The following is a 19,132-nucleotide window of genomic DNA, read 5'->3' as shown; positions in this document are numbered from 1 at the left end:
TCAGCTGAATGGATCCATGAGCTCATCCCTCCAGTCACAGCTCCCTTTTTTCTTGCTCTTCTTCAAGTGAATCATGATTTTTTGAACATATTCTTTTAAGTTTGATGCTCTACTTTATTTTATTTTCTGTGGACAAACATTGTCAGTCTAAAGGGAATCCAGAGAAAACAGTCAAAGATTAGGGGGAAAAATCATCTTTTTTTAGGCTCAAAAGTGAAAGTGTGCTGTTAAGATGAAACTGTGGGTCAGTGTTTAATTGGGAGCTGCAGGCTGAGCAGACATATAGGCACCATATGTGGTCTGACTTCTGTATCAGGTTTCTTTTTAATGATACGTGTAACATCCATAGATATAATAACTATTAGAAAACAGGCCAAAACCATTGGCCGTAACTGGGATTTTATGCAGTGGATATTATTATGCACGTCAATCAAAAATAAAGTCAACAATCAGTAAAGAAAAATGGAGGAAGGCAGATCTCTTGTGATTTAGATTGTGCAGCTCCAGCTTCTCGTTGACGGATGTGCCTTCTGCTGCCTGCGCGCCCCCCGTTTATCACACTGACTTGTTTCAGATGCAGCAACATTAGGTGACTCAACTTAAACACTGACAACAGAATCAGTTTTCCCCAGGAGGATATACATTTAGTTTTCTGACTGTGTAATGTACACTCATGAGATTGTTAAGTTGCTAACCAGGAGGAGCTGCTTTCCGTTCACCCCCATGAACGGTATGCATCCAACTCTGGTTGGACACTGGAGAAATTTTACAATTAACTAATAATGTGCACATATATTTTGAAACCAGATGCATGGTTTAATGTTAGTCTTTAACTATATCAATACCTTTATGAAATTTAATCGGCTTCCAAAATCAGCGCCAGCATGAATCCAGCAGCTGAGGGGACACAGCCAAGGTGGTGTCAAAGTTTTTTTCCTCCTTAATTTGAACCAAGGATGACATTAGATCCAACATCAACAGTGATATTTTTTCATGATTTAAGTAACCCCAGTTCTGGGTAGCAGAACTACATTAGATATATATGAAAATTAGTGAGAGGAACACTGGCTACAGGATCTAAAGATACGTTTGGTTTGAGCCACTTATCTTAGAAATATTTAATCAAGCTCTGTCCTGAAAGAACTTTCCGATTGCATCTTTATGGTTGCTATAGATACTGTACCATTCAGAGCCTATAAGGTATGATACAAAGAAATAAGTCAACAGCAGAAGAGCGACTCATGATTTTTTAAAGGATGAATACACATTATTTGTTTCTACAACGATGGTACTTCGTGCATGTAAAGATGGGACATTAGTGTGACAGCATGAATTGCTCCAACTGTGACTGTCCGTCAAATCATTAGGTGGATGACCTTTACATGAGTACACGTGAAAAAAGCAGTTGGTTTGAGAAGCAGGTCAGAAGAGAGTGAAGATCAGAGATTAGTGATGCTGAGAGGTGAAAAACAAGACGTGGTATCTCTGGACTGTAGAAAGAGCTGATGGAGGAAGTTGCAGGCATCAACACATGCTCTGGCCAGGAGGGCGATGGCACGAGGTCAGACACGGGGGGCAGATGTTCAGAAATAGATGCAACTCACATTCAGACATATGACTAACGTTCACACACTCATTCATGCACAGAGGTGGGGCAGAGTTCAAAGTGGACTTAGGTCTCCACTGCAGCTGCTTCTTCTCAGTCGCACTGGAATCAGCTTTCAGGCAGACAGCATGCCAATCACTCAGATACCACGTAGGTGGATTACAGCCAAGATTCTCAGTGGGGATATCTAGAGATTAGATCATAATTGACTTATTTAAGAGTTAGCTTTTTCATGTGAGGAGGAAACGTTGTTTTTTTGGGGGGGGTTTTTGTGTTATGTTAATGTCACATGTAGGAATGACTCGTGACGGAAAACGCTGTGCCACAAAGATATTGTGTACCCTATGTATATATATATATATATATATATATATATATATATATATATATATATATATATATATATATATATATATATATATATATATATATACAGGGCCACCCTTCCCGAAAAGCAGAACACCTGGAACAGGGCCTTTTTTTATTTATTTCAGGTTTAAGTTTATTTAATATTTATTTATTTCAGGCAATTTTTTTTTAAGTTATTTGACTCATACAGTCAAACTTCTGTATCTACATGTATACTTACATTACATTTATGAGAGGTGTGAGGCCGGGGGCCTCAAAATAATATTTTGCTTAGGGCCCCAATTCTTGTCTCTCTCTCTCTCTCTCTATATATATATATATATATATATATATATATATATATATATATATATATATATATATATATATATATATATATATATATATATATATATATATATATATATATATATATATATAAGAGAGAGAGATAATAAATAGAAAACTTAATTTCCATTGACATGTTCATGACTGAATGTGGAGTAAAAAGACTTTCATCACAAAGCTCTGAAGCTCAAATGTTGGCCTTTAATTTCAGCAAAATACCAAAAAATGACATTGTGTCGAGGCTTTTAATCCAGAAATTTGTCATCATAGTGTCCCCCGCCAAGTCTTGGACCGGGCCTCCTAATCACAACAGTACTACACAAACACCCACGTAACCTAGTAACCATCTAAAATGGCTCAGTGGACCAGTGGACCTGCATAAGCCGGGGGACGGTCATCGTGAAAATGAGACTGTAAAGAATTCAAGTTGAAAGCGAGATTAAAGAGAGGCCGTCTGACGGGGTGGGGATTCCAGCTGGGCACTGGGACGGACGGGGAGCTGAGCATGTCATAACCTTCCCTCAGCAGGAGAACAGGAGGGATTGTGCAGAGAATCATGTTCATAATCCTCATCTCTGCGCTACTTCCAACCGGTTGAGCTGTGGCCAGCCTGCTACATGGACTGTGGGAATCTTCTCTGCCCCAGATGTACTCTGACTTAAGTCCTCCTACAAGAGGTTGGAGGCTCTGGACTTGGCAAAACTCTGCTTTTATTCTTGCATTCAGCAGATTCCCATCAAAGCAAGATGAGATGGGGCTCAATTCTAGGCTACATAACATATCTGCTTGTAGAAAAGCTTTTTTAACCTGCGTTTCTGTCGACGTCTGTTTGTACGGTTTAGAGAAGATCGGATATGGCGTCACTGTCGGATGAGCTGCTGACAGGAGCGCTGGCCGTGTAAAGTTACCACGGTAACAAGTTAACCACAGAAAGGCTGACTACTGGAGTTCCAGTTACCTAAGTTGCTGTTACACACCCTCACTGGATGAGACAGTTACGGGACGCCTGCACCAGCTAAAAGGAGTGTTGTCCTTTTGGGTGACATCCAGCTGTGTTTACAAGACTTAGACTGTAATTATATTTTGTGCACTCAGTCTCGCCGCATACCAGCGTTGCCTGTGTTTGATAGCTGCGGCGCACGCTCTGCAGCTACAGAGAAACGTCACACTGCTACTGCTAGCAGTATACTCGTTTTCTGTAAGCGTTGAAATAACTTGCTGTAGGTGGAATTTGTTCCCCACGGTGTACTAATAGAAACCTTCCCCTTCCTCTCTGTATGATAAAACTCCACATTTTACAGAGATGAGGGGTGGGGAAAGCAAAAGGAAAAAGGTGCAGATCAGCACTGCAGTGTGTGATTAACTAACATTGGAGATGTGCACAGGCATATCATTAAGGACTTGGACAAGTTCAGACCTCAACGGCAGGAACCAACTGGCCGAGCAGGCATCTTATGAATTTCACTGTATGTGAACCAGTTCATGCCCAGCAATTCAAGCTGCGCACCCCCCTATTTTAAAACGTATTCAACTGATAAACCTTTGGCCATTGATTTAGCAGTTTAGGTATGTTTAATGTTTTTAAGACATATTTGATTAGTTTACAGGAATCAAAGTCTTTAAAACCAGAGGAACTGTTTTATTTTTCAGAACTGTTTTTGAACCAGCAGTTTTTTTTATGCGCCAGCAGAGTTTAGATCATTTTATTGGGGATTTAAAATGAGTCACAACTTTAATTAAGGCTTGTTATTTCCCTTTACGTTCATGCCAGGAACCAGTTCAAAAGAGAGGACATCATTTGTTTAAAGTTAACTTTCTCCTCATTTTGATTAACTTATTTTTGAGGAGAAAAAAGCTGTATGCTGCGTGTAAGCGTACAGAACAGGGTTTTATGTGGGGATGTATTGTAGAATAACAACCATTAATACAAACTTGTGATAACAATAAGCGTGATCATCTCGTATTTTTCAGAGTGGACTGAAAAAAGAGGCCTGATATGGTTTTGTATCTTTTCTATGAGGGATATTACATTTGCAGTTTTAAAACCTTGATAAGCCATGTTTTCAAATGTTCCTGTAAAAGTATTTAAATGGCTGGAACACGGGAATGCTGCATGAACCCAAACATGACAGACACCCTTCTGGTCCAGCTATTATTTCATACCCTTGCGCCTTCTGAGGAGACCGGACTCCCGATTGTCATCAGGGGTTCAACAAAACAGACATGACATACATCACCCAAGGTCCCTCCAGTGAAATCATGCCTTGGCTCCAGGATTATCAGAAAAGCTGGACCCTGAGTTGATTTTCTCTTTTCTTTTACTGGAATTGGAATTCTGCAGTCTTTGATCACATCTGATATACGTTTCCCAGTTTGAAAGAACACACATTAGCCAAGATATTTCACATTTAGCTTTGTAAAACTAAAGGTAATTATCAAGTTAGTACCCCATCTTCTTCTCCTATGTTTGTTTTGTGTGTAAGAATAAAAAGAAATCCTCATATTGTATTTTAGTATTAGACAAATCAACCTTAAACAACACAAGCCCTTTTCTCTTTTATTTTTATTTAAACAAACATTAACGCAAGAGAGCAAAACCATTTAAATAATCCCTAAATAAGCACAACGTAATTTCTCGTAGATCCACCTTCAGCAGCAATGACCCGAAGTAGTTGTTTCCTGAAAGACTTTATCAGACCGTCACATCATTGTGGAGGAATTTTGGCTCATTGTCCTTTACAACGTTGTTTCAATTTATTGAGGTTTCTCTGCTTAAGCACGCGTCCCTTAAGGTCCCACCACAGCATTTAATTTGGGTTAAGGTCTGGACTTTGATGAGGCCGAACTAAAACGATCTAAAAGAAAAAGAAACCTTTGATTCTTACATTTTTCAGCCACTTTGATGTAGATTTGCTGGTGTGGTTCAGATCACTGTCCTGTTGCAGGAACACATTTTGATACAGATGGCTTCACATTTGCCTCTAGATGAGTTCATGGTTGACTTGGGGGTTAAAAGGTGCCCGAAATCATCACATCTCCACCTTCATGCTTGACAGTGGGGATGAGGAGATTGTACTGAAATGCTATTTTGTCTACTTCAAACGTGGTGCTGCGCATCAAGACCAACAACTCTGCTGTGGTCTCATCTGTCTATAGGATGTTGGTTTGTCTTTTGGTTTGTTCAGATGCAGTTTTGTGGACCTTATTTGTGGTTCCATGTTTGTCTTAAGCCGGGCATACACTGTGCGATTGTCGGCTCGTTTTGAACCGATTTTCCAGTCGTGCGACTATTTTTTGGATCGGGCCAGATTTCGACCCAATCGTTGTCGTGCCTCGTGCAGTATACGTGGGGTAACAACGAAAGATTAACATCTCACAACGAGCTCCCGATCACAAATCGTGTGCTCGCAAGAAAATCAAACTTATTTGAAATCCTGGTCGCTCCTCATGAAGGAATCGCACAGTTGAAGCAGCTACGACCCGATTGGCCTCATCCTCTCCCAGAGAGCATGCGCAATCTCTGATGTCACGTCAAAAACTATTATTTGTAGTTTAAAGTGTTGCAAATTCACATTACATATCATGTTTTAATAGCTGAAAAAAAGACTGCATTTCCCACGTCTGCCCAGCCAATTCCTTGTCCAATCACGACGTTGTCTAATCTTTTTTCATTTATCGCCACACAGAATGGCACAAATTGCTAAAGGCTGATTTATGGTTCCGCGTTACACCAACGCAGAGCCTACGGCGGCGATTTAACGCGGAACCATAATTCAGGTTTAAGGCAGCGTGTTTGTTTTTGCTGAGCATCTTCGGTGTCTCCCACTTCGGGGTTCCTCCTCTTCCACTTCGTTTTGACGTTGCAGTTCCAGTAACAGAAGTCCGACGTGAGTATTATGAACGTATAGTGTGAGCAGACGGGTCGCATCAGAGCATCGGGTCGTACAGTGTGAGACCATAAATCGTGGGCTGCAAACTTTTGAACTCAGCGATCTAGTCGTACAGTCTGAGATGGGGCTGAATCAAACGATTTAAAATATTGCACAGTGTATGCCCAGCTTTAGAGAGAAGACTCTTTCTCACGGAAATCTCTCCAAATAAACTGGATTTGTTCAATCTTCTTCTAATTGTCCTTTTGTGGACTTGTGATGCTCATGTTGTTATGAACATTTATTAAGCCTTCAGCGCCCTGTAAGAGCGGAGATCGCTCGTTTTTTTCCTTTTTCTTTAAATTTTTTTCTCTCAGTATCGCATGCTCTGACCTTCGGGTACATTTCCCAGGATGTGCAAGCCTGGGAAGACTGGCAACTGTTGTGAATCCTTTAAATTCATGAAAAATCTTTCCAAAATCCTTTTAAAAAGGTCCAAATTTCTTTCCAAGTAAAAAAAACTAAAATAATTTCACATTTGCCGCCACTCTGTTATGACTCTGTCTTCCTTTGTGTAGTTTTCAGTTCTGAAACTGCAGCTCACTATCACACTTATTTCGTTGTCAGGTTTTGAGTTTATGTCATGGTTTTTAGTTTTTTTTTCACAGTTTTAGTATTTAGGTTCCTGTTTTATTGTGAAATTCCATGTCCTTGTGTTTAAATTTTGTCTTGATTGTTCCCATCTGCCCTCATCGTGCCCACCTGTGTCTCTTCAAGCTCTCTCGGTATATCTTGTATCCTTGCTAGTCCGTACTGTTTCTTCCTGTCATGTCAGGTTTTTGGATTTTTTTGTCATGATCAAGCTCTTAAATCCTGCTCAGCAGCGTTTTTGGTTTTTAAAGTAAATAAACCGTGTTTATTGAGAACTCCTGTCTCCTTGTCTCTCCTGCATCTGGGTCCAACTCAGCCTCATTGTGACACATGTGGCCCGTATAAATAGCTTTCATTTTCTGATTTCCAGAGATGCCTTCTACCATGTGTACGTAGTGAACTTTCAGCACCAGTAATGTGTAAAGTTTCTTTTCATGTGGATTTTTCTCCAAGGACAGAGAAAACTGCTCTGCATGAAAAACACCAGAATGTTCAATAAATACACCGGAGTGTGTTTGTGTGTGTTTGAGCTGAGAGTTGAGGGCAGGCTACGGCGATGGGATCCTTGTTCTCCCAGTCTTTGTGTCCTGGACATTCATTACAAGCATTCTTTGTGCCAGGCAGAGATCACATGTCACAATATTTGAACAGCTGCAGACTATAGATGTGTGTTTGCTTTCCTCCATCAACACTAAGAGCAGGGATCTGGTTTGATAAAAGTGACTGTGGGAATTTGGAGAGGAGACGAGCTGATGGTACAGAAGAATTAGTGAAACGTACTGCACTCACTACAAATGCCTTCAGCACAGATTTGAAAACTGATGTTCTGCTTCTGACGCACTGCTCGTGTCTAATTGGGGTGAGGTCAATTTGTAGCTATCAGAAAACACTAATGGGTTGTATTGGGAGAATCACATTGATGCTGTCACCTTTGACTTGCTCCATTGAGCTAAATCTGTCAATATTAAGACATGCAACATGACATGCACTGCAAGTATGCATCGAGATGTACTAAAATAAAAGGGAAAAAGGGTTTTCTTTTGACTTAAAGGGGACCTATTATGGCATCTAATACGTATTTTAAACAGGCCTTGAATGTCTTGAAAACAAGCTTTTGATTGTTTTTGCTAAATAAATTAAAAATTCAGCCTCTAAACCATGTCTTTATCTTCCCATTTTCTAACCTCATTATCTATGTGGGATTCTGAGTGGGTGGGGCTATGATAATGAGGCACTGTGCTGATTGGCTGCCTGAATGACGCGATACACGCAACGAAAAAATGGCGGAAGCTCCGGCCGGCGGAGTTAGTTGTGGGCATGGTTTCAGCATCGGAGGCCAACCTATGTAAATCGCGTCCGTCGTTACGTTACGACGGGAGCAGAATCTGAACGGCTCGTAGAAGCCACATCACACTGGATGGCTCATCCGGGCGGCTGTACAGACACTGCAGAATTTGGTTGCTTTCCCCTTTCTCTGAGTTGGCAGGCTGAGGGGAGACCACTTTATATATGTTAAAGCAAGAAAAAACGTGTTTTTCATAATAGGTCCCCTTTAAGCCACTTATCTCTTTCAAAGATTTCCTTTGCTCCTGGATTCCAGAAACTGACCCGAATTCTCAAAAGGCAGCATATCATATTGTTGAGATATCAATAAAGAGAAGACAAGAAAGGAAAATCATCAATGAAGAGACCTCATATATCAGAGTTCTCAAGGGCTTGTGTTTGTTACAGAAGAAGCTGTGTCAGCAGAAACAATGAGACAGATTGTTTCTTAAGTGTTAAAATGATGCAGCATCACACATCCCCTCTCCCTGATCCCTTGACAGCTATGGTTGTTTTACATTCAGGCTCCAACAACAATGCTAACTGCATGCAAAGTAAAGGAATCTGATAGCGAGTGTGTTCAGTCAGACAGAATCATGGATGTGTTACATGTACTGTACTGTATGTTACATTCAGTTGGGGTTTTCCATGGTCTCATTGTAAAACTAGAGGGGGAATTTACTTTGTGTCCTCTTTGTGCATAAGTTTACTGTAAACGCTGCAGCACATGAACACAAGAACACATGAACCTGAGACGGTAACACAATGACTGAACCAACGTCTACTCATCTCAACTGGAATTTAATTCAAAACAGATAAGAATTACTGTGGAATTTCTGCACATTTTATTTTTTCTCTGTCATTTCACAAAGAAAAAAGGACAAAAGGAATAGTTAGGCTAAAGCTAGGATTTTATTCTTGAGCAGTACATGACATCAAATGACAGTAGTGACAGCGCACAATGTGACTTGATGTATTTCCCCCACAGTGTATCATGAAACCAAACTAAAACTAAGCTTTGAAAACAGTGTAAAGACCGAAACCTGAGGTCTGCTTTGTCGTCAGCAGGGTTGGAGCCAATATTTTCTGACGAGTGGACAAAAGTGGTGAAAAGAAAAAAAGACAAAGGGTTACCTTCGCAATCCGAAGTAAAGTACAAATAAAATGCCAGTTTAGTCACAAACGGACAGTTTGGAGTTTCTGTTTGGTATTGGATTATGATTATGATCATCACAACCTCCAGGCCTGGATTCAAAGTAACCCTGATCAATTTAAGGAGTCCTCAAATGCAAAGACCACTGCATATATTAATAGACTGCCGCCACAGGCTTCAGCTGTGAAACATCTGATATTATGGGCCAAGTTCCAAAAACACAGGTGTACTAAAATGCAGCTGGTTGGCAGCTGTTATAAGACCCCCTCTGCTTTCTGAAAGCCTGCTTCTTTCCCACCAAGTTCACCTGTTACAAAATAACCAGACTTATGTCAGGTCTTTTAAAATTGTTGTCATTTTATTACAGTATTATGGAATCAGACCTCAATATTTCCTTTTTTTAGCTTGTAGATGAACTTAACTTCTAAAATAGGGACAGGCTGCAGGTTGGAGCGCGCACCAAGATCACGTGACTGATACCTTTGTTGATCCTTGCCACCACATGTCGAAGCAATTAAAGCTGCTCAGACAAGATGATTTTATAATTTTCTTTTTTCAACATGGTCTGAAAAAATTGTGTTTTACAGATTTGGATTTTCAAAAGAAAAAACCCTTTTTTATATACTATGTTTCAGATTTTTCACTTCACCTTTAATCTGTTATATAGAGTTTTCTGCACAAAAAAGCTCAAGGGGAGTTTTTCTTAACCACTGTTGGGGTTTTTTTTTTTTTTACTAGAGCAGACCTGTGAAATGGCTTAAAGAAAGCTTGTATATTGTTTTTATTTACTCTAGTAAAACATTTACGATGATGACGATGATGATACCCTTGATTAATAAAACAGTGCAAGTCTATGGATTTCAGGCAATTTTGTTTGTTGCACATTTCTAGCCCTCCTATACTAATGTAATTCAGAAATTGATGATTAATCCCTTTTAAATATAAAATGTCATCTTTACTTTTTCATCAGCAAAAGAAACGATCAGTTTCCATGAACTTTATCAGCCAACAGAGCAGATGAGACAGAATAAGTTACATTTTAGAGCCTTACTATATAGTCCTTTTGCCAGTTCAGAAGTGGAAATCATTTTTACAATTTATATTGTTGATGTATATATTTTCTTGCATAAATAAATGCAGAAATCAACTACAATTTTAAGGCGCTTTTTTTAAATTTTACCCCATGAACATTTTGACTGGCAGAGCAGGGAAAGAGCTCCACTCCCTGTCACGGGTTGCTGGGATGTTTATGAAATCTGTTCATGATTTTTGTTCTGCATCTGGTTTCTATGCTTTATAAGTCAATTTGTCTGCTATTAAAAAGATATATAACTTTGATAATTTTGTAGAGCTAATGACTACAGCAAACTTTCTTCTTTACAGCGTTGCCCAAATTGCTGCCAAGATAGATAGATAGATAGATAGATAGATAGATAGACAGACAGACAGACAGACAGACAGACGGTTAAAGCCAATACAGACATCTACTCCACTCACCTTTGGCCCTGAGTCATGACATCCAAAGCTTTACTTGGGCCTTGAACATCCTTGTGTGTTGCTAATGATCAGGACAGGGCCAGTGAAAGAGAGTCACATCCATGCACTTTGACCCCTTTTAACTCGCAGGACAGGCCGGATTCATAACTCACAGTGTTCGTGGTTCACGGTCACAGTTAAATGACCGGCAGTGTGAGAAACGGGTTCAGTGAGGCTGCGCCCTGGTTACCGCTGCAGCTTGAGTCCTTGCGCAGCCTTGGTTTGAGGTCTCCTAAACACATGCAGTTATATTTAGATCTGCTCAGACAGCCACAGACACAGCCAGACCTCCTGAATTTGCCCTCATTGTTTGCTCTTTCCCTCTCCTCTGCCACATATGGTGTGTTTTCCCAAGGAAACGTTTGTTCTCCAGCTTGATTCCTCTGCTGGACCCCCTACCACCTCTCTCTCTCTCTCTCTCTCTCTCTCTCTCTCTCTCTCTCTCTCTCTCTCTCTCTCTCTCTCTCTCTCTCTCTCTCCCTCTCACACACACAGTCTCCTAATTTTTTCATCCAACCATCATGCTCAGGGGCATTATACTGGAACTGATTTATGTGGTTTTTTTGCAGAGTTAATGCTCATGTTTCTGGAGGAAATTGAATGTTCAAGTTACAGAACTGGCTGGATTCATGTTACCAAAAATACTGATGTGATTCTTAGAAGATGTTTTTCAATATGGCGCGTCTGAAATGGTAGGGTTCATATTGTGTTCATCTGGGACTTTCTGCTGTATCGCTTACTTGTTGACCCTGTACCAAGCAGACTGTGAACTAAGCTGCATGTGATAATTCTCAGTGTTCTCTGAAGTGATGCTCGCTGCTGAATCTTTGGTGTTGCTCTTGATCTCCCTGAGAGCTGTGCTTTTCAGTCTTCTGTTATCTAGACGGATCCACCTCTGTAACAAGTCATTTTGACTTAATATACACTTTTCAACTGACCTATTTAGACTTACATCGAATAGTGACTTTCATTGTGAAAACAAACACTGATTGACCTTTTTGTCTGACCTCTATTATTGTCTTTGCCATTTATGTTGGCAAGTAATTCCATACAAGTGTGTTTTTTTCTTTTCTTCTTTTTTCTTTGGTCCTTTGATTTGGCAATACCTGTTCACCTGCAATGTTGTCATTATTGGTCAAAACACCTGAAAATGCAGTTGTAGGATTTCACTCAAACACAATTTCTGTGTTGGGGGGGCATTCAACTCAACTCAATTCAACTCAGGAGTAAATGCCAGTCCTCTGAAATTCACACTCTTCCTCCTTCTCCTGCAGCTGAGTGCTCACTGGCCCATAACTGCTTCCTGATTGCAAACCATGAACATGATGAGATCCCCTATTAGTGTGACTGCTCTCGTTATCTCTCTCGCCTACTGTATTCATGCCCGCGGATGCAGTGCCTTCTTTTGTTTTAGCCGTTTAAGTGAATCTGACACCAAATATCACATTTCTCTGTGCAAAAACTGAAGTATTCATTCAGTTCATCATTTAGGATATTCATTTCCCTCATCCTTACAAGATTGTCTAAAAGAAGAAAAAGAAATACCTACAGTTTCTTTTCCAAAAATATTGTTTAAGTAAAATACAAACTGTGTTTATTCCAGGAAAAACAAAGCATAGTATGATGCAGATGGGGGGACGGGAAGCTCTTAGCAGGCAACTTGTGACTGCTGGCAAGAAGAAAAAAAAAAGAGACACTTAATAACACCATTATGTACAGTGTCTCAAACAGATGGCTTTGGAGACAGTAGTGCATATTTTATTAATAAACGTAAATGTCTACTTATACCAGTAGGAGTAAAATGACTGAATAATGTAAAATGACTGAATAATGTATAATGCTGTCCCGGTAGCCCTCTCAGCATGATGTCTGACGTACATTTCAGACAGTATGCATTCAGTAAAAAAGGGTAAAGAAAAAAAACAAGAGCAAATTGCACTCCAAAGAGGATGAAGAGCGACTGTATGTAAACACAAGTCAACAAAAGGTGTGTGTCTGCTTTTGACTATAAAGAAAAGAAAAATAAACCCACATATGCACACACTGTTCCCTAAATATGCAAAGCAACGTTTCCAACGAACACAATTGATGACAGAAAACAAAACCATCATTTATGATCCTCAAATATGAGGACTTCCAAGCTGGCAGACATGCCATCTTTCATAAAAATCAACATGAGTTCTCCAGAACAAGAACATTTTTCATCTCTGGGAGAACTGGACCGATCCCAAGACTGTTACACAACAGCCTGGACAACAAGTTTGGACCATGATCACTCATGTCATCTCTGGGAATGAGCATGAAATTGACTGAGCCCTAGTTTCCCAAAGTATGAAAGCTCTTTTTTGATTTTTCTTTTCCTTTTATATTGTCTCAATGAATGCAGTAAGCCTTTGTGTCTCTCCAACTCAAGAGCTCAAGCGCTGCTATTCTTGTGCCAGCATTTTCCAAAGGTTTTATGTCTTTACAACACCTCAAATGTATTACAGATGAATGTGTGTTTATTATTATAGAATTCCAAACGTTGCATTAGTACTCTTAGTTTCTTAGTTTTACTCTACTCTACTTCATAAAGATAGAGGCAACACCAGTGTAATGTCTTAATTCAGGGAATACACTGCATGGCTAGGAGAGACAGTCTGCTTTTGTGTCCTCTTGGTTTGCTCTTTGAATATTTACCTTTACATGCATTGAGTATTACTGTGTCTGGATGAATAGCAGAAGTTGGGTTTGTGTTGGCATCGCTCTTTGGCTTATATGAATAGATTTCTGCAGCCTCTGTAGGAAGCTGAAGTGTGAGTGATCAGGAGGTCAAACACCCTCAAATGGGACTGCTTGAAAAACTGCTTGAGTTATTTCTGCATCCTGGGACCTGGTAGTTAGGAAAGTATTTCAGAGCTGCAGCAGCAGCAATGCAGATGAGAGGAGGCTCTTTCAAGCTGAGACGTGTCCAGACTGACACCTCAAGACGTCAGAAATCCTGTAAGCCAGTACGCAAGCCACTAAATCAGTCAGTCAGTGTTCCACCTCATATCAACCCCACCTCAAGAAGACACCCATTGTGTCTGTGTGCTTGTCTGCAGCCTTCCTGAGGATTCCTCCAATCTGTGAACTGGTGGGTGTGTGACATCACTCCCTCCCCCCATCTACCCCTTCCTTATGTCATTTCATCTGGCCAATCAGCACCAAAAGAGACCAGGTCACATGGTCCCCCCCCCCCCCCCCCCCCAACCCCACCCACCCCCACATTGTTGGTTACCATGACAACAAACACTGGTCCAGGCAGCATCTTGCTGTGGTGAGAAGAGGAGGGGGAGAGAATGCAGGCGGAGAGGCAGACAGGGAAGGGTGAAAAGGAAGAAGGATTATAGAAGGGACCAATCGCACTCCCAGCCAAAGAAATACATTTTTTGGACCTTCAGGTTGAGCGCGTCTTCCTTCAGTAAAGTAAGTGCTTCACCGTTTTTATCCTCTATCAGTTCCATCTGATATGAATGAAATATCTTGTCCAGTTTGTTGTCATCCGTGTGCGATGGTGTGATTAGGCAAGTCCCTTTGAAGATGTCAGGGATGACATCACGTGTAATTCCTTTGTGATATGGAGAATAAACGCAGGCTGCTTCACCTTAGGCAGACAAGCCTTTGTTTGTATGCTTCATTCAGCATCCACTGACGGGAAAGGACAACCCTCTGTAATGAACAGAGGTGTGGTGGGAACCAAAGAGCTCGGCACAATTAGAGGCAGTTTCCGTACGCGCTGAAACTCCCCAATGCATTATGTTACAGCTGCAGGTCAGGTCGCCTCAGGCTTGTAATCTTCATCCATTTTTTCATTGCCAGTGCTTTAAATCTGTCATCTTCTTCTCTCTCTCTCTCATTCCCTCTCTTTCTCTTTCTCTCTCTCACTCTCTCTCTCTGAGTCTTACACAAGCGGGCCTGCTCGGCTCCCTGCATCCTCCTGTGGTTCTGTTTAATTAGCAAATCCACACAAATCCGACTAGGACAGCCTGTTCTGAGTGAAGACCTCATATGTGGAATGCCTGTGTGGTGGTAGAAACAATAAGTCTTCCTGCCTGCAAGTACATTCATAATCAGGCGGTAGCTGTTTTGAATTACAGGTTTGCACTTCATAGTACTGAATTAACAAGTGGGAGCTGTGGTATAATGTGGCTGTCTTCAATTAGGAGAGTAGTTTCATTGTGGAAATTGGAAATCACAAAGCAGCTTTTAATTTATTTCAGCTATCAAAATCCTTGTTTTAAGGAACAGTAAAACATGGAGACTTATACCTACAAGATCAGCCAAATCGTTAAAACCACCGACAGGTACAGGTCAGTAAAGCTGTTGATCTTACAATGAAATGTTCTGATGGGTAAAGCTGCGCCTTGGCATTCACATGGATGTTATTTTAATACCACCTTAACATGAGGGAGGAACTCTCAGTCACTTCTCGGGGTAAACCCTCTATAGTAGAAGGATCCTTTAGCAGAACAGGAGTGGACCCGGAGAACGCTACTTAGGCGGGGCTGAAGGGATCAAAGAATATTACAAACAGTGGAAGATATTCCCAGAGGTCCAAACTCCCAAAACACCAATCTGATGGGAGATAATAACATTGTTTGGGCTGTGTTGAAGGCTTGAAATGCAGGAGTACACTTTCTTACATGCAGGATTCCTGCTCAGTCCTCACTTTAGGCAAATGCCATCTGGGTAGTATATCACATGATATTGTGCTTGACTGAAACATATGCATACCATTTAACTTTCTTTTCCCCCTTATTCAAACAAATTGAACTAAAATGTTGTAGATGCAGTTCTGCCCACATGGCTGTATTTAAATGCATGTTTACACAGGGTCTTTATCAGGGGTTGTAAGTGCCTTGTGTCACTGTTCTCTCAAAAACCAGGCTCACAAGCATATCACTCCAAAGACAGGAAGTGAGAGAAAGGTCTGTCCCTTGCTTGATTCTTGAGAGGGAGAGACTGACTGTGTAATGTGCGCAGAGCTGATTGTGGCAGCAAGGTTCCTCCTTCTAGCATGGTCAAGAAAAGCCTATCGTCGCACTGTAATCAGCAGAGAATAGACAATAGATAAAGGGGGGAAAACATGTAGAAAAGGGCAACAGGTCAGGACTTGAACCTGGTCTGACTGCACGAGGACTGCAGCCTTTGTACAGAGGGACACCTGCTTAACCAGGTGGGCTATCTGACAACCAGATACAACCTTTTACTTGTCAAAGTGCATACAATTCAACCTTAAGTTGTGACATTTTACTACTGTATCATGTTTAGCCGCATGTAAGCCAGTTGAACAGATTAGCCAATTGTAATTTTGGTGGACTTCACACATTATAATCATTTTCAGGGATTATTAGTAGCACTTTGATTTTGTAGTTTGATTTTATTTCTTGTGTTTTTTATCCCTGTCTGCCGTAGGTTGATGAGTATGGAAAATGAAGTGAGTTTATACATATATACATATATACATATACATATATATATATATATATATATATATATATATATATATATATATATATATATATATATATATATGTGTACATAAACTTTGGAAGTCTGCAGTATAGATTCCATGTGAAAATACATTACAGGCCAATGTAACTGAGGAATTATTGCAATCACCTACGTCATGCAATCTAATCAGTGCATGACTTGAATTAATACTGTCTCTACTTTTATTGGGACCATATAAAAAAGTAAAAAACAGCTGGGTGCCACACTTTACTCATTGAATTGCTCTGATAACTCAGTCGAACAAATCAACAAAAATAGATTTCCTCTTAGTCCCAACAGGATGACAGTTGAGCAGATTCGGATAAACACTCTTTTGAAAGAATTTGATTTAACTGAAGTCAACATGCCAGATATTATCCATTCATTTTCCGAGAAAACCGCATTTATCACTTTATTACTGTGCTTACTTTAAGCTCGTAGTTGTTGACACCTATCTTTCTAAATGTCTCTTCTTAATTACAGCAATTAATTGTTTATTATTTGACAATCGTGGAATACTTCAAGACAATAGATAGTTTTAAGTTCTGTGTATTTTTAGGAAACCACAAAAGGCATCAAACTTGTCAATTCCCCATGTTTTGTAACTAGTTTTGTTGTCTCCGACATATACTGAACGCGGCAGCGCTGCTGCGTCACGTTGGAAGAGACCAATCGGATTAAACTGAGCAAAGACACGAGGACTGACTTCAAGGAGTGGTGGGGGTTCCCCACCTTACGTAGTCAAAGACATTTACTTAAAAACACGTTTCAGACGGATTTATCACAACATTTACTATTTTACTGATTTTATTTACTTGCATTCTAAAGTTAATACAGTTAGATGTGTCATTTATCACACGTTCTATACCCTATTGTTACGAGTAGACTTTCACTCCCCCCCTCCTTCCAGCCATTATGGTCTCGACCAATCCCTCTCTGTCAGTTTCAAGTTGCGCCTTGTCCCTCTGCCGTTCGGCCCTGGGAACTAGTCTGAACGGAGCGTTATTACCTACATAAGTGACAAACACTTTGGATTTTACTTGTGAAAACTAGGTCAGCACAGGGATATGGATTCATCCTCACCTTACACGAGTGGACTGTAAACACAGGAGGATTCAAAGGTAGGAGTCCGCAGTCCTGTCGTATAACAAACTCAGCGTGTTAACGTGACCGTGGGATCTGGGGACTGCACTTCTGCACGCCTGGGAATGACACGCTCGGTGGATTTTTATTAGTGCAACTAACGACTTAACTGCTTAAGCACACGATCAATCTGACATGTTGTACATGCATTATACGGGGACTGTCTGCTGGTGCATCCTGCTCGGCTTTAATTGAATGGGACAGCCTGCGGAATGCAGTGGTTGGTGGCACCATTCAGTCCTGCAAGAACAACCTCTGCCAGCATTTCCTCCAGATTGCAAATCAAGTTGTATTTATTGATAGTAGCAGGGGCGAAAATCCCGTTTCATAGTTGGGGGGGACAATAAACAGTAAAATTTTAGAGAATAAATCCAGTGGGGGACAAGGAATAAAAGTTTTAGCCTTCCTTTTAATACAGCATTTTGACATTTTCATCTCTATCTCGCAAACAGGCAGAAGACCTTTCTTAGAGTAATACAAAACAATGGTATTAGGTGGAAGGTGGCAATAATACAGCACATCTGACATAATACAATGCAAAAACCCAAAATCTTAACAAGAATATTTGTCTTATTTCTAGTTAAAATGTCTCATTTTTAGTTAAAAAAAATCTCATTACACTTAAAACAAGACTCATCACTGGAAAAAACAACAATTTTCACCTGTTTCAAGTAGATTTTCACTTGAAATAAGTAGAAAAATCTGCCAGTGGAACAAGATTTTTTTGCTTGTAATGAGAAGATAAATCTTGTTCCACTGGCAGATTTTTCTACTTATATCAAGTGAAAATTTAACAGGTGAAAATTGTTGTTTTTTTCCAGTGATGAGTCTTGTTTTAAGTGTAATGAGATTTTACTGTTTATTATTATTTTCGATTTCGGTTTCGGCCACACATTTTTATTTTGGTGCATCACTACTAAATACTACTGCATTGTTCCAAAATTATTAATTCTGTCTCAAATTATTCTAGGGGGGGACAGCTTTACTAATGGGGGGGACTTGTCCCCCCTGTCCCCCCCGGGTTTTTCGCCCCTGGATAGTAGGCTACACGGTCAGGGCCGAGACGGCAAAAGCGCACAGAAGTGCAGATACACTTCGTTAAACAGCTTTAATTTTTAATTACAGTAACAGTATTTGGATCTAAATAAAGTTACAAAAGCTGAAAAAAACGTTTTTTTGTTAGTTTCAACAGCGATTAAATGTCGGTGTGGGGGGAACTTGGTTTATTTAATGCTTATGTAACTCTACACATGTTATGTGTCACAGATATGTGTAGCATGGCATGTAGAATAATAACACAGATGGTCCAGAGTTGCGCAGGGAGCCACTAAAATACAGTAAATATATCTGCACCAAGCTCTGCATCTGTTCAGTTGGAAATGTCTCAACTGATGTGAAACGTGACCATGACACTGTCTATTTACTTATTCATAAGGTCTGTCTCTTTGATTAGGTCAGTGAAAAGGAGAATCAGGTGGAGCATTTAATGTGGCACCTTTTGAAATCTAAAAAGTTGTTGTTAATAGAGGTGTACCCTGTTGGATAGATAGATAGATAGATAGATAGATACTTAGATACTTACTTACTTACTTACTTACTTACTTACTTTATTAATCCCAGGGGAAATACAAAGTATTCAGC

The 19,132-nt window shown here is 40.2% G+C and overlaps 1 protein-coding gene across 8 annotated transcripts in view; it reads left to right on the top strand.

Moving 5' to 3' along the window:
* Window positions 1-19,132, top strand: part of mical3a (microtubule associated monooxygenase, calponin and LIM domain containing 3a) — an 87,625-nt gene that overhangs the window by 5,023 nt on the left and 63,470 nt on the right. For 7 of the 8 annotated variants that reach the window (XM_061721372.1, XM_061721374.1, XM_061721375.1 and 4 more), the window contains exon 1: window positions 17,327-17,469. The exons of the other annotated variant lie outside the window; for it this stretch is intronic. The gene's annotated coding sequence lies outside the window, so the exon portion shown is untranslated. Of the gene's footprint in view, window positions 1-17,326; window positions 17,470-19,132 lie in introns of those variants that run through there. 8 annotated transcript variants of the gene reach the window in all.

Source organism: Cololabis saira, chromosome 5 (assembly GCF_033807715.1).
Source record: "Cololabis saira isolate AMF1-May2022 chromosome 5, fColSai1.1, whole genome shotgun sequence".
Classification (NCBI taxonomy): Eukaryota; Metazoa; Chordata; class Actinopteri; order Beloniformes; family Belonidae; genus Cololabis; species Cololabis saira.
This window is presented reverse-complemented; position numbering and strand designations above follow the sequence as displayed.